This window comes from Camellia sinensis, chromosome 12 (assembly GCF_055761805.1).
Source record: "Camellia sinensis isolate YWXY chromosome 12, ASM5576180v1, whole genome shotgun sequence".
NCBI lineage: Eukaryota > Viridiplantae > Streptophyta > Magnoliopsida > Ericales > Theaceae > Camellia > Camellia sinensis.
In genome coordinates, this window is record NC_138972.1 from 54358492 (window position 1) to 54370217 (window position 11726).

An 11726-nucleotide genomic window follows, 5' to 3' on the forward strand; every position below is an offset into this window, starting at 1 on the left:
GATAATAATCATATGTGTTGAGACTTTTCAAGGAATTCGTGTGTTAGATTTCAAAGAATTTTTTATGTTTGTTCTTAATGCATTAAAGAGTTATTATGAGGGTAAGACTTGGGGGTTGAGAGAAGTTAATATGCTAAGGTTTTTTTTTTTTAAATAAAAAAAATCAGGAAATTTAGATTGGGAGATTGCAGCTCCCACATGGCTTGGGGTTAAAAACTTCATTTTGCTTAATATATAGGATGGATGGATAGATAGATAGATAGATAGATAGATAGCTATAGACATATAGATAGATAGATAGATAGATAGATAGATAGATAGATAGATAGATATAGATATGGCATATACCATTTATATGACACAAGGACCAAAGTACCGGGACAATTGCTGCAATTTGCCCTCATCTAAATTAAAGGGATTTAAAAAGTAAAAAAAAAATTATAATATTAAAAAATGTTCACTAAAAAAATATAGATTAAAAATTAAAAATTAATTATTGAAAACTCAATACTAAATAAGGTAATGTTTTCTATTAATTTTGAAAATTAAAAAATTATTATTAATTTTTCCTCTGTTTTTTTTCTCACAATTTTTTTTTTTTTTTTTTTTTTTTTTTTTTTTTTTTTTGTGGAGAGGGGTTTTGACCTGCGATTTTTCTAAAATGTGTCTTCTAGACGGAAAGGGTAGAATTGGTTCAGACAATGAGAAAAAGTGCTTATGCAAGGGGCGCCTTCACTATGAGAAAGAATAGTCGGTTTTGCATAGGGTGCCTTTTTGGATAATAGCTTCAATACTTGCATGCATAAAGGGCTTAAGTGTGAGACATATGAGAGGGGCTTTAGTGCGAAAATAAAAGAAATGGTTCACAGTGTGTCTTCTTACTTCACGACTTCAATACTTGTGAGAGAGGAGTAGGCTCAAGTGTGAGAGAGAAATGAGGGTTTCTAGGAAGTGTCTTCTTGGGTTGCGACTTGAGTGTCCGTGCACATGAAAATGAGTGATAAGGGTCAGAGTGTGTCTCTTGTGGTGACGGTTTCAGTGCTCTGAAACACAAAACCATAGCATTTTAATAAAGAGAAATAATTAGTGACAAAATCATATCCTAGCCAATAAAACCCATTATATAATGCTACCAATGCCTTTTCGATCCCCTTAAGTAATAGAAAAAACATGAGAAAAAGAAATTAGGAGAGGGTCATACCCTTTCCAGTTTGATGCCAATAAAGCCCCAAATTCCCCTGTTTAATGTCAAATAGTGAGCAAAATGAAGAAAATAATTAGCCCCAAATCGAAGGAGACATAGAGAGGAAGACAGAGACACATACACACACACACAGAGAAAGAGAGAGAGGGTGAAATAAAGGACATACCTACCAGAGACAAAGCGATGGTAGTGCTAACCCTTACGGTGTGCTCGTCTAACCCTTGCGGTGATGCTCCAGTAACAGAGAGGAGGGCAACGTAAGGCGTGAGAGAGAAGAGACACAGAGGCGTGAGGCGTGAGGCGTGAGAGAAGAGAAAGGGGGAGGTGAGGTCATGTAGGGTGAGGTTTGGAATCTATGTGTGAGAAGAACTGATATATCTTATGCGCCAATATATTCAATTCCCTCTAAAAATCTTTAGCAACTAAACCATTTATTTGATGATAAAATTATTTTCTCACTAAAAATAAAATTATTAGTCACAAAAATAATTTTCTCACTAAATAATATTAAAATATTAAAAATTATTAGTGACAAAAATATATTCGTCATTAATAATTTTATTATTGGTGACCAATTTTTTCTTCACCAAAAGTCTGAAAATTTTGGCACCATCCAAAAAATTAGCGGGAAAAATCTTTAGTGACAAAAAAAATATAAATAATGACAAAAAATAATTTCGTCACCTAATTTTTTTATTATGTATGCAGATTGGTGACGAAATTTTATTTTTGTCTCTAAAAATGGTACATTTGGAGACGAAAAATTATTTTCTTCACTAAAAGGTACGTCTTTCGTGACAATTTATTTTCGTCATTAGTTTTCGTCTTCAATTTAGCATGTAGATTACTTGTCAATTTTGTTAGCCCATAATTATTTGTCAATTTAGCATGTAGATTACTTGTCAATTACTTGTCAATTTAACTTCAATCATACAAATCACAAATATTTTTATGCTATCTAATTACAATAATATTTGTCATAATAAAAAAAATAATTGTAAAGAAGAACCATTAAAATAGTAAATAAAACGATTAAATAATTATGAGGGGGTTTTGACCAAATCTCCCAAAAGACATGGGGATTTGGAGAAATTAATAAATGCTGAGGTTTTTTTTTTAAAATCAAAAAATTAGAAAATTATGATTGAGATATTAGACCTCCCACAAGGCTTGTGGCTTAAAAACCTCTTTTTGCTTAATATATAATATAGACTAGCATATCACCCGTGCTATGAACGGATTGTGTTTACAATTATCTATATATGTGAATTGTGATTTTTAAATGTTTTATTTTTTTATTTTAAATGTCTTGTTTTTTTCCTTTTTTTATATTATATTAAAGTTTAATATTTTGATAATAATCATGTGTGTTGGACTTTTCAAGGAATTAAATGTCTTTTCTTTTTTATTATATTATATTAAAGTTTAATATTTTGATAATAATCATATGTGTTGGACTTTTCAAGAAAATTTTTTTATACTTGTTTTTAATGCATTAAAGTATTATTATAAGGAATAATAATTATATGTGTTGAGACTTTTAAAGAAATTCATATGTGTTGGATTTCAAAAAAAAAAATTTATACTTGTTCTTAATGAATTAAAGTGTTATTATGAGGGTAAGGCTTGGGGTTGGGAGAAGTTAATAAATGTTAAGATTTTTTTTTTTAAATCAAAAAATCAGGAAATTTAGATTGGGAGATTAGAACTCCCACAAGGCTTGGGGGTTAGAAACCCCTTTTTCCTTAATATATAGATAGATAGATAGATAGATAGATAGATAGATAGATAGATTTAATAAGAATTTATGTTTGTTTTAGATATTTTTTTAATATACAAATTATTTTTTTAAAGATTTTTTTATAAAAATAATTTAACAATCTTGTCATTAGCCATAGTGTATGAGAGAAGTTGAAAAGGGCGTAGGAGTAGATATAGGAGAAGTCAAAAAGTGGGTTGGGAGAAGTCAACAAATGCTGAGCTTTTTTTTTTAAAATAAATAAATCAGGAAATTTAGATTGGGATATTGGAGCTCCCACAGGGCTTGGGGTTAGAAACCCCATTTTCCTTAATGTAGAAGATATAGATAGATAGATAGATAGATAGATAGATAGATAGATAGATTTAATAAAAATTTATGTCTGTTTTAGATATTTTGGATGAGATCTTATAAAAAAAAAAGTGTAGACATGAATGCCCTCCTATTTTATTGTGTTTATAATTATCTATATATGTGAATTGTGATTTTTAAATATTTTTTTTAAATGTCTTCTTTTTTTCCTTTTTTATATTATATTAAAGTTTAATATTTTGATAACAATCATATGTGTTGGACTTTTCAAGGAATTAAATGTCTTTTTTTTTATTATATTATATTAAAGTTTAATATTTTGATAATAATTATATGTGTTGAACTTTTCAAGAAATTTTTTTTATGTTTGTTCTTAATGCTTTAAAGTGTTGTTATGAGGGATAATAATCATATATGTTGGAACTTTTCAAGGAATTCATATGTGTTGGATTTTAAAGAAGTTTTTTTTATGCTTGTTCTTAATGCATTAAAGTGTTATTATGAGGGTAAAACTTGGGAGTTGGGAGATGTTAATAAATGCTAAGATTTTTATTTTTTTTAAATAAAAAAATCAAGAAATTTAGATTGGGAGATTGGAGCTCCCACAAGGCTTGAGATTAAAAACCCCATTTTGCTTAATATACAGTATAGATAGATAGATAGATAGATATATCTTCTTCTTTTTTTATTTTTATTTTTGTGTGGTTTCTATTCGGGTATTTTTTTTTCAATTTATTTAAGATGGAGTTGTGGGTATCTTTTTTTTAAAATTTAATTTATCTGTGATTTTCATTTGTTTTTAATTATTATTATTTAGGTAAGTTATGATGTGAGTTAGATATGTGATAGACATGTAAGTTTTATTGATTTAAAGTTTATTTAGATAAACTTTAAAGATTTTTTTTTTAGTTTTTTAGTTTTTTTGGTTATGTTATAATGTAATATATAAAATATAGGTAGATATCTACAACTTTAAAAGAAAATATTATCGGATTTTTTGGGGAAGAGAAAATGAATGCAAGTTTTAATATTTTTTTTTGAAAATTTGTGAGAGAGATTAGGAGGGAGAGATTATGAAATATTTTTTTTATTAAATAAATAAATTAGTCAATAGTTTTTTTTAATCTATTTTGTAAATTAAAAATCAATAATTTTGGAAAATTGATTAATTTGTCCTATTAAGTGATTTAAAATTTTGATAGATATACATAAAAAAAATACATAATTATATTATTAAATCATAATTCAAATTTAGATGTTATTTCTCTTTGAGATCTATAGCTAAATTCTTATCTTTTTATTTTTTATTTTTGTGTGTAACCATAGTACATGGGAGAAATTGAAAAGGGTGTTGCAATAATTATGAGAGAAGTCAAAAGGGATTCTGGGTTGGGAGAAGTCAATAAATGCTGAGGTTGGGTTGGGAGAAGTCAATAAATGTTGAGGTTTTTTTTTTTAAATCAAAAAATTAGAAAATTAGGATTAGGAGATTGAAACTCCCACAGGCCTTGGGGTTAAAAACCCCCTTTTGCTTAATATATAGTATAGATATATATATATATATATATATAGATATAGATAAATAAATAGATATAGATCGATAGATAGATAGATATAGATGTAGATAGATAGATAGATAGATAGATATAGATCGATAGATAGATAGATAGATAGATAGATAGATAGATAGATAGATATAGATATGGCACATACCATTTATATGACACAAGGACCAAAGTACCGGGACAACTGCTGCAATTTGCTCTCATCTAAATTAAAGGGATTTAAAAAGTTAAAAAAAAAAAGAACAAAAAATTATAATATTAAAAAATGTTCACTAAAAACATATAGATTAAAAATTAAAAATTAATTATTGTAAACTCCATACTAAACAAGGTAATGTTTTCTATTAATTTGAAAATTAAAAAATTATCATTAATTTTTCCTCTGTTTTTTTTTTCTCACAAAAAAAAAAATAGCTACATTAATTATTTTCTTTTTTTTTTTTTTTTTTTTTTTGTGGAGAGGGGTTTTGACCTGCGATTTTTCTAAAATGGGTGTTCTAGACGGAAAGGGTAGAGTTGGTTCAGATAATAAGAAAAAGTGCTTATGCAAGAGGCGCCTTCACTATGAGCAAGAATAGTCAGTTTTGCATAGGGTGCCTTCTTGTATAATAGCTTCAATACTGGTATGCATGAAGGGCTTAAGTGTGAGACGTATAAGAGGGGCTTTATTGCGAAAATAGAAGAAATGGTTTACAGAGTGTCTTCTTGCTTCACGACTTCAATACTTGTGAGAGAGGAGTAGGCTCAAGTGCGAGAGAGAAATGAGGGTTTGTAGGAAGTGTCTTCTTGGGTCACGACTTGAGTGTTCGTGCACATGAAAATGAGTGATAAGGGTCAGAGTGTGTCTCTTGGGGTCACGGTTTTAGTGCTCCGAAACACAAAACCATAGCATATTAATAAAGAGAAATAATTAGTGAAAAAATGTTTTTGTCTTCTTAAATACAAGAACAGAGAATTTATTATTGGTGATGAAATATTTTTGTCTTCCACAACATAACCTTATGAGACGAAAAATATATTCATTGTGCAATCAATCAGAATTTATTAGTGACTAAATATTTTCATCTCCCACAACTTATTCTTCCAAGACAAAAATATATTTGTCGCTCATTTAATAGAAAGATGAAACGGCATCGTTTGCATGATGGAGTGTTTATTGGTGACGAAACATATTCGTCTTCCATAACTTCTCATTCCTAGACAAAAATATATTTGTCGCCTAATAAATGGAAATATGCAACAACATCGTTTAATAGATAGGGAATTTATTGGTGATAAATTACGTTCGTCACAAAAAATATATATATTTTGTGACAAAAATGTTCGTCTCTAATGAGCTAAAATATTTCGCGCCAAAGCAAATAAAATTGGCGCCTAAATTTTGCAGATGAAATTTTTTTCGTCTCCTATACGTTTGAGAAAAAATAAAACAAACGACAAAATTAATATTTTATCATCTTTGGGTTAAATTTTAAGACAAAAAAAATTTCGTCACCAAATTTTGTCACAATAGCCTAGATTTCTTGTATTTTATTTCCTTGTTTAATTATTATTATTATTTTTTTCATATTGTGGTGAGGGGTTTACTATGAGAAAGAATAATAGCTTTGCACAAAATGTCTTCTTGGATAATAATGTTTGCATGCACAAACGGCGAGAATAGAGGAGCTTTAGTGCAAAATAGAAGAGATGGTTTACAGAGATTATTTTCTTGAGTCACGGCTTCAATACTTGTGAGAGAGGAGACTCAAGTGCGAGATAGAAACGAGGGTTTGTAGACGTGTCTTTTCGGGTCACGACTTTAGTATTTGTGTGTGTGTGAAAGTAAGTGATTAAGGTGAGAGTGATCTCTTAGTTTCTGACGACATTTTAATAAAGAGAAATAATTAGGGATAAAATATTTTCGTCTCAAACTCATATGTTCGTTGCCTAATCAACAAAAATACAAAAACAACGTTGTGTGGGATAAAAAATTTATTGGTGATGAAATATTTTCGTCTCCTTCAACTTAACCTTATGAGACGAAAATATATTCGTCGCACAATCACTCAAAATGCAACACGACACATGGAGAATTTATTAACGACGAAATATTTTCGTCTCCCATAACATATCCTTCCGAGACAAAAATATATTTGTCGCCTAATTAACAGAAAGATAAAATGAGCATGAAGAGTTTATTGGTGACGAAATATTTTTGTCTCCCATAACTTATCCTTCCCAGCCAAAAAATATATTTGTCACCAAATAAATAAGAAAATGAAACGACATCGTCTAATAAGTTTCGAATTTATTGGTGACGAATTCCTTTTGTCGCAAAAAACTTTAAAATTTGTGACAAAAATGTTCGTCTCCAATGAGCTAAAATAATTGGCGCCAACAAGAAAAAAAATTGGAGCCTCTTTTTTTTCTGATGAATTTATTTTTTCGTCTCCTACAGTTTTGAGAAGAATTAAAAGAAACGGCAAAAGTAATATTTGGTCATGTTTGGGTTACATTCTAAAACGAAAATAAATTTTATCACCAAATTTTAAAAATTAATTATTGAAAACTCCATACTAAACAAGATAATGTTTTCTATTAATTTTGAAAATTACAAATTTTTTATTATTTGTTTCTCTGTATTTTTTCTCACAAAAAAATAGCTACATTAATTATCTTTTCTTTTTTTTTTTTTTTGTGGAGAGAGGTTTTGACCTTTGATTTTTCTGAAATAGGTGTTCTAGACGGAAAGGGTAGAGTTGGTTCAGACAATGAGAAAAAGTGCTTGCGTACATAGGGTGCCTTATTGGATAATAGCTTCAATGTTGGCATGCACGAAGGGCTTAAGTGTGAGACAGAAGAGAGGGGCTTTTGCGCGAAATAGAAGAAATGGTTTATAGAGTGTCTTCTTGAGTCACGACTTCAATACTTGTGAGAGAGGAGTAGACTCAAGTGCGAGAGAGAAATGAGGGTTTGTAGAAAGTGTCTTCTTGGGTCACGACTTCAAGGTCCGTGTACATGAAAATGAGTGATAAGCGTTAGAGTGTATCTCTTGGGGTCACAGTTTCAATGCTTCGAAACACAAAACCATGGCATTTTAATAAAGAGAAATGATTAGTGATAAAATATTTTTGTATCCTTCAATACCAGAACAAAGAATTTATTATTGGTGATGAAATATTTTTGTCTTCCACAACTTAACTTTAAGAGATGAAAAATGTATTCGTCACGCAATCAATTAGAATTTATTAGTGACGAAATATTTTCGTCTCCCATAACTTATTCTTCTGAAACAAAAATATATTTGTCGCCTATTTAATAGAAAGATGAAATGACATTGTCTGCATGATGGAGTGTTTATTGATGACGAAATATTTTCTTCTTCCATAACTTATCCTTCCCAGACAAAAATATATTTGTCGCCTAATAAATGGAAATATGCAACGACATCGTTTAATAGGTATGGAATTTATTGGCGACGAATTACGTTCGTCACAAAAAAAATTATATTTTGTGACAAAAAATGTTCATCTCCAATGAGCTAAAATAATTCGCGCCAATGCAAATGAAATTGGCGCCTCATTTTTGCACACAAAATTTTATTTTCGTCACCTATACTTTTGAGAAAAATTAAAACAAACGACAAAATTAATATTTCGTCATCTTTGGCTTAAATTTTAAGACATAAAAAAATTCGTCACCAAATTTTGTCACAATAGCCTAGATTTCTTGTATTTTTTATTGATTTTAAGCATTTGGTGACGAAATTTGGTTTTCCTCTCTAAAAATAATACATTTGGAGACGAAATTATTTCCTCTCTAAATTTTTTTACAATGGTGACGACAAATTTCATCTCCAAAATGGCGCCAAATCTTCCACTAAATTTTTCAAGGGCGGGAAATTGTTTTGTGACGAAAAATAAAATTTAGAGACGAATAAAATTTTCATCACCTATTGTTTTATTTGATTTTAAGCATTTGGTGACGAAATTTGGTTTTCGTCTCTAAAAATAGTACAATTGGAGGTGAAATCTTATTTTCATCACTAAAACATGTATATTTGGAGACGAACTATTTTTTCGTCACGCGTTTTTGTCACCATAGACCTTTTTTGTTGTAGTGAGCCCACGCAACCCTCTAACTTTCTTACAAAGAGATGAGGGTAGGAACACCCAAGAACTAGATCAATCCCAAGAGAGAAGTTGTATTTTAGAGAGAGAGGCTCTCAAAATAGGGTTTAGAAAAGTAAGAGAGAGAAAGGAAATGTGAAAAGTGATTTAAAATCACCCAGCTGCCAACTAATATACGTATGACCCGCTCGAGCGGAGAATAGGACGCTTGAGCGTTAAACACAAAAACTGGACCTGCTCGAGCGCAAAAAGACCCGCTCGAGTGCCAAGACACAAAAACAAAACACACCCGCTCGAGCGCAAAGGAAAAGCCGCTCGAGTGTAGATTACACTCATCCAGCATTTTTACAGAGTTCGAACACCCGCTCGAGCGCTAAGATACCCGCTCGAGCGTGACCCGCTCGAGCGTAAAAAACACATCTGCAGAAGTTTTGCAGACACACAAGATACTGCAAGTATGCGGACTCCACTCGAGCGCAAATGGACTCGCTCGAGCGGATCACCTAAAACCTGGGCAACAACACTTGAGACCAAAGCTCAACCAACCTGTTGCAAACACGCACAAAACATTTCTAAACTCACTTACTAAGAGTTAAAGGATGGAAATGCAACACAGACAACAACCATCAACCACGGAACCGAGTCCGGAATAAAAAAAAAAGAAAGGGGAAAACCGAGATCGCTATAACCTCCCCCCCTTAAAGAATTTCATCCCCGAAATTAAGGAAACGCCAAAACACAAGGCCAACTGGTCACACAGCACGCAACACCCGAGTACCAGGAAAGAAACTACTCTCGCAACAAACCTCCAGTTAGCTCCCACCAAAGCAAGGCTTTCCAAGGAAACACGTTCCAAAAGACAACACTAAGGCACAAAAAGCTTCAACAAAGCCAAATCTTTCCCCGAAACAATTTACCGACAACCGACTAGCGCTTCAAGCTGGGTCACTACTCAACAACATAATTCCCAAAAGGGCAACCAAAGCAAACCTTTTGTATAAATGTAAAGGAAATCATTCTCTTGTTCATGAGAAATTTCTCAAATATAGTCCAATTTTCAATGTTGATATTCCAAAATAATTCTTGCATTTTCCATGCGAAACTCAAAAGTTTTATAAACGTTTTTCATAAACACAGTGTTACCCAAAAACATCTCCCGTTTATTTGCCAAAAACTACTCGTTTGGAAATTTTCATAATATTCAAATTAAATCAAATCCTCAACATTTCCTTTTGACAATGCCCTAAAAAGGCCAAAACATCCAGGACGAATTTATTGTCCATTCCTTTTCAAGATAACACTAGCAACAACCAACACATAGCATAACATTTCTATAATGATAGTTAATAGAAATAAACACTTTGCTATCAACACATAAGGCATAAGAAATTCATGATTGTGCAATTTCATTCCACCTTCCTTTACTTAACCAATTAAAAATCATAAACATGGCTCAGAACCTGGCCGAATAATACTCCAAACTACCATTTTACGGAAATTGCGTCCGCGGGATTCGGTACCCATGTGTAATTATTTTCTTATGGCTATTTTACGGAAATTTCATCCGTGGGATCCAGCACCCATGTATTCAAATACTCATCATATACAATGACTAATCACTACACAAATTTGCTGTATTATTCTAACCGTCAAATTCAATGACACATTCTGGATGATTAGTTTCAGTTTTCCCTAATCAACATACAATGCCTACAGCGATCAAGGCTATCCTCAAGGTGGCTGATGCCAACCCAAAACCCGACGCCAACAAGCTGACTAATCAACTCGACAAACCTCCACACTCAGTAAACCACACACTGATGTGCTTCTAAGGGAGTCATCACCCCCACGCCTACATGGTGAGCCTGCCCATCTTCTCAACTCAAGACCGACATGGTCGACCTCAATCACACAGTTCCTAACACAAAGGACAATTTTAACTAATGCTACTCTCGTTACCCGAGAACATAAATTGTTCTTCCTTTTTAAAGAATGTTGCCAGCATCCACTCAAGAAATTCTCTTTCTCCTCACAAACCACACCCAATAACCAATAACACCACGAACTCATCTTACCCACATGTTCACCAACCGATGGCAAGTCACAATATGGACACTACCCGTATACATAACTGATGGAATCACAATAGATTCAAAAACAAACAAAAACCCGAAACACCAAACAACACCCCGGTACCATTTCCCGTTAACCCGAGATACAAAACTCACATAACCGTGCCAAGACCACACAACTCTCGAAACCTCCAAGCCAAACACATTCACCTACGGATCCCCCGTTCTCAACCAACAACTTACAAACTGAACAAGGCTCACAGGCCACCACATAACCACCTCATGATTCACTACCAAAAAATATAACAACACTAGGATCATCGATCCCATTAACAACTTCTCAATATGTAAAAGAGGGTCCGAAGTTCTATGCATGCCCCCAATACATGAGGATTAGGCAAACACAATATGCATACATATGCGATACATAAACATGGTGCCTCAGCATCCAACAATACACCGGTCAACAACAAAATGATTTACGTATTACATCACCGGCCAACAATACAAAACTCCCTCTTCAAGGTAACACTATAGGGCTAGCTAATAAGTTGCCCCTCGTGAGGCCCTCGAAGTCTGGCCTGCCCGTTTCTGGTACCAATAACGTCCTTGACTGGACAGGTACGACTGAGTCTGATTAGGCTTTGAAACACTAGCAGAATTTACACACAATGGGCAAAAACGTCTGCCATGGCCCGGAAG